The following is a 5,892-nucleotide window of genomic DNA, read 5'->3' on the forward strand; positions in this document are numbered from 1 at the left end:
AATTAAGCTGTGATATAGATATCTATGGCAGGTGGCTGCAAGTAATGAATACCCCAATGGTGAACATTCCTATAGTAAACTATGTGAACAATAGCTGGGACACACTCTCCAACACTATATCGGTGATTGCTCTGTTATCAGTGAGTTCAGACCACATGGTATGAGGTACTCTGAGCTGTGTAACTACTTCACACACACGAATATTGGAAGATGTTCTTGTGCTGTACCCAGAGTCTGCAGGAGTGAGAGACTCACTCTGTCCAGCTTCGGAAGCTGTTTCTGACATTCTTAAACCTATACTATTTGCTGACGATACTACCTTTTTTTTATTAACCAGCTTCGGTATACACAGTAATGTGCTGCTATCCTGTTCTAAATGAGAGATTACACAGTGTAGAACAAAAACTAGCTATAAGGTCACCTAATATTCCCATCTCACAGGATAGTTAGTCATATATGGAATCAGTGGTTGCTATAAATGCTTCACTCACGTACTTCAAATACAAATAATCGCCAACAGAACCTAAACACCTAACCTAGCTACGTCTAACTATACATAGAAGTTTTAGGTATTATAATATTAATTTACATATGAGAACAAACCAATTTTTAACACACAGTATGTTAAAATTGACGAAAGCGCCTGGGGACAACGGGTGCTGTGTCAACCAGCCTAGTGTGAGGACGGGTTGTCTGGGGAGGACGGCCGCTGCTTTAACAAGCCTAGTGTGAGGACGGCCGCAGCTTTAACCAGCCTAGTGTGAGGACGGGTTGTCTGGGGAGGACGGCCGCTGCTTTAACAAGCCTAGTGCGAGGACGGCCGCAGCTTTAACCAGCCTAGTGTGAGGACGGGTTGTCTGGGGAGGACGGCCGCTGCTTTAACAAGCCTAGTGTGAGGACGGCCGCAGCTTTAACCAGCCTAGTGTGAGGACGGGTTGTCTGGGGAGGACGGCCGCGGCTTTAACCAGCCTAGTGTGAGGACGGGTTGTCTGGGGAGGACGGCCGCTGCTTTAACCAGCCTAGTGTGAGGACGGCCGCTGCTTTAACCAGCCTAGTGTGAGGACGGCCGCTGCTTTAACCAGCCTAGTGTGAGGACGGGTTGTCTGGGGAGGACGGCCGCTGCTTTAACTACCTTTACCAAAACAATACATGACAGGAGCAGCATAACCAATAAGAGATCTCACAGTATGCCACGTGATTACTATTGGAATATTATATGTAAAATATGATAAATAATTGTGTAGTGTATGGGTTTGTACGCCCCTTGAGGGACCTTATATAGTCGAGGGTAGAAATAGCTTAAGCTACTTTATCCTATTGAGATGTACTTCTTTTTCTAAATAAACTTCCTTGAACTTAATAAACACGGCCATACAGTTCCCGTCTACATTATGATCTTGTAGCGAGTAGATTATCCCAATAATATACTCGCTCCAAATATAGTGTTAATGTTCCTGTCAACCTTTGGAGATGAATGAGGTGAGGCGTTGCCCGGGCAACACGGTGAGATGCCCGAGCAATATAAGCAGCGGTGTAGCGAACATTAACTAGTCTACTTTCAAGTGTGGTCTAGAGCAGACACTTGCGAGATACTGTACCGACGCTCAGTGCGCTCAACTCACACCAAAGTATCACCTGTGTACTTCTGTATATTCGACCAAATATATATATAGTATCTTAGTGTCTGTGTTTATTTGTCACCATACTTTACGTAACAATAGAACCGTTACATTGGTGACCCAGTGAGTGAAAAAGAACACCTAGTCACAAACTAGATCTTCGTCATGGATTTATCTACCAGGTTTCCAGCATACAACATGGACTCTCACTGGACCTCCACTGCTGCTGCTTGCTGTGGACTGCAGCCACCTGTCATGGAACGTTGCCAACACCCTTGCCACAGCTATGATTTTCATCGCGATCGTCTCTGCATTTTCATCTACTACGGCTTGCTGCTCCACGATCACTACTCACTCATCTGGCAGCCTCATCAGTAACTACATGATGTGTGATCTACAGCCTGTCCTGCCGACTCTCCGTCGCTGCCAGGGCACTGCTTGCTCTACAGGGGCGCCCACGAAAGCTGCTCTTTCGTCAGATTCATCTACACGTTCACTGCATTCTGATACTCTGCTGACTCAAGCACTTTGCGCAGTACAGGACTTACAGCTTGCGTTTCCGACTCTTCGTCGCCTCCAGGACAATTCACCTCTAGCAGTGATTACCTCGTTGTCCTAACTACGTACCTACATTACCTCCTAAATGTCCTGGTGCCCGAGCCCATCCGCCCCGAATCTAAATGCTCCACCAGCGACCCAAGGACGCAACAATTATGCACATTCTTCTCTCCTGCTACACCGAGCTTGTCCACACGCTGCCTACATCTTTTATTGGTACCAGACTACAATTTCCACAGTCAACAATGTAGTACTCGGCGTGTACAGTCCTAATCAACCCAAGACGCTACAGCTTCAACACAGAGCAGACAGCAGACTACGACCGCATCGAGCCGCCACGCTCTCGCTCCCCGAGTTCAGACACTCACAATTCTCAATCGAGCCGCCACGCTCTCCCACATAGAGCTCCACGACTCCGGCCTCACTCAGCTCTCTGCTCTGCTCCAGGCTTCGTCTCAACGTCTGCGACACTGCTAAATCCAGAGACACATCCGCCGACTACGCAGTTCACTTTTTCGACCACAGTTACCAGCAGCATCGCCACCTACGACAACGGACGATCCTGTACGACCTCCCACCCTACAACCCCAGTTACCAGCCGCACCACAACCTGATCCTGCGACGACGGACGATCCTGTGCGACCTCCCACCCTACGACCCCAGTTAGATGACATCAGCGAAGAGGAGGAAGTTAACTTTGATGGTTATGTAACGCGAGCAGGGCGTACAATTCGCCGACCAGCTAAGTTCCTTGATCAAGTATTTTTCCTTTCATCCCCTGGGAGGGGGAGTTCTGTAGCGAGTAGATTATCCCAATAATATACTCGCTCCAAATATAGTGTTAATGTTCCTGTCAACCTTTGGAGATGAATGAGGTGAGGCGTTGCCCGGGCAACACGGTGAGATGCCCGAGCAATATAAGCAGCGGTGTAGCGAACATTAACTAGTCTACTTTCAAGTGTGGTCTAGAGCAGACACTTGCGAGATACTGTACCGACGCTCAGTGCGCTCAACTCACACCAAAGTATCACCTGTGTACTTCTGTATATTCGACCAAATATATATATAGTATCTTAGTGTCTGTGTTTATTTGTCACCATACTTTACGTAACAATAGAACCGTTACAATCTTTAAGATTTCTGGAAGGTGCATTTGCTAATGTCAACACGACCATGATCAGTCTATAGTACCTATTAGGTATCCAAAATATATTTATATTATTAAGTTTATTGCCTTTCTATAATATAAAATACACGAGCGCTGATGGTATTAATAATATTAAAATATATTTGAATACTGCAGAGCGAATCACGTTAATAGTCGCTGAACATCGTTTTCTTTATCCGTGGCGATGGATAAAGAAAACCGCGTTTCTTTATCGGGCGTCCACCTCAAACTTCGGTAATTTTCCCAAAGACACACAATAATGATTAAATGTTGGATGCGGCGATAGATAAAGGCTCGTTGACTTGATGCTCCACAAGCAAAATGAATGCAATGTGCTTATGGGGCCTGACGGCTTGTACCGAGTAGATTATCCCAATAATATACTCGCTCCAAATGCATTGTTAATATTCCTGTCAACCTCATTCATCGATCGCCTTAAACCAGCACACTATGACGCTGCCCCAGACATCCCTCCAGAGACACATCCGCCGACTACGCAGTTCACTTTTCGACCTCAGTTACCAGCAGCACCGCCACCTACGACAACGGACGATCCTGTACGACCTCCCACCCTACAACCCCAGTTACCAGCCGCACCACAACCTGATCCTACGACGACGGACGATCCTGTGCGACCTCCCACCCTACGACCCCAGTTAGATGACATCAGCGAAGAGGAGGAAGTTAACTTTGATGGTTATGTAACGCGAGCAGGGCGTACAATTCACCGACCAGCTAAGTTCCTTGATCAAGTATTTTTCCTTTCATCCCCTGGGAGGGGGAGTTTTGTAGCGAGTAGATTATCCCAATAATATACTCGCTCCAAATGCATTGTTAATATTTCTGTCAACCTTTGGAGATGAATGAGGTGAGGTGTTGCCCGGGCAACACGGTGAGGTATTGCCCGAGCATATAAGCAGCAGAATAGCAAACATTAACTCACAAATATCTTCCTGCAGAATAGCAAACATTTACTTACTCTTACGGGCTATTCATGCCCGTGCCACCTCTTGGGTGGCTTAATCTTTATCAATCAAACATTAACTAGTCTACTTTCAAGTGTGGTCTAGAGCAGACACTTGCGAGATACTGTACCGACGCTCAGTGCGCTCAACTCACACCAAAGTATCACCTGTGTACTTCTGTATATTCGACCAAATATATATATAGTATCTTAGTGTCTGTGTTTATTTGTCACTATACTTTACGTAACAATAGAACCGTTACATCTGAAAGCAGAATTTGTTATTATTCTGATAGCAGATTTTTGCTGGGTGATGATGGACTTGAGGTGGTTTGCAGTGGTTGAACCCCATGCACAGATACCATAATTAAGATAGGGATAGATTAGTGCATAATATAGAGAGATGAGAGCAGAGTTAGGTACATAATATCTGATTTTGGAGAGTATCCCAACTGTTTTAGAGACTTTCTTAGTTATGTGTTGTATGTGGGTGCTGAAGTTGAGTCTCTTGTCTAGGAATAGGCCAAGAAACTTTCCATCATTTTTATTGCTAATGTTTACATTGTCTATCTGAAGCTGAATTGCATTTGTAGATTTGCATCCAAATAAGATGTAGTAGGTCTTTTCTATGTTAAGTGTTAGTTTATTGGTTGACATCCATAAGTGGACTTTTTTTAGTTCATAAACAGCCATTTAAACATTTTTTTAGTTTATAAACAGCCTCCTGGTGCTTCAGAGCTCATTAACTGTTTAATAATTGTAAACAAAGCCGCCAAAGATTGAGGAAAGATGTACAGATTCGTAAGTGCTTGTGCTTGCATAAGTGTTTTCGTGAATCTGGTCCCAGCTACTTACGGCAACCTTGAATGTGCGCTGGGAGCAGGTCGCTGGTGGCGGGAGTGGTCGGTGGTGGCGGGAGTGGTCGCTGGGAGGAGGTCGGTGGTGGCGGGAGTGGTCGCTGGGAGGAGGTCGGTGGTGGCGGGAGTGGTCGCTGGGAGGAGGTCGGTGGTGGCGGGAGTGGTCGCTGGGAGGAGGTCGGTGGTGGCGGGAGTGGTCGCTGGGAGGAGGTCGGTGGTGGCGGGAGTGGTCGCTGGGAGGAGGTCGGTGGTGGCGGGAGTGGTCGCTGGGAGCAGGTCGGTGGTGGCGGGAGTGGTCGCTGGGAGGAGGTCGGTGGTGGCGGGAGTGGTCGCTGGGAGGAGGTCGGTGGTGGCGGTCGGTGGTGGCGGGAGTGGTCGCTGGGAGCAGGTCGGTGGTGGCGGGAGTGGTCGCTGGGAGGAGGTCGGTGGTGGCGGGAGTGGTCGCTGGGAGGAGGTCGGTGGTGGCGGGAGTGGTCGCTGGGAGGAGGTCGGTGGTGGCGGGAGTGGTCGCTGGGAGGAGGTCGGTGGTGGCGGGAGTGGTCGCTGGGAGGAGGTCGGTGGTGGCGGGAGTGGTCGCTGGGAGGAGGTCGGTGGTGGCGGGAGTGGTCGCTGGGAGGAGGTCGGTGGTGGCGGGAGTGGTCGCTGGGAGGAGGTCGGTGGTGGCGGGAGTGGTCGCTGGGAGGAGGTCGGTGGTGGCGGGAGTGGTCGCTGGGAGCAGGTCGGTGG

Source organism: Procambarus clarkii, chromosome 1 (genome assembly GCF_040958095.1).
Source record: "Procambarus clarkii isolate CNS0578487 chromosome 1, FALCON_Pclarkii_2.0, whole genome shotgun sequence".
Lineage (NCBI taxonomy): Eukaryota > Metazoa > Arthropoda > Malacostraca > Decapoda > Cambaridae > Procambarus > Procambarus clarkii.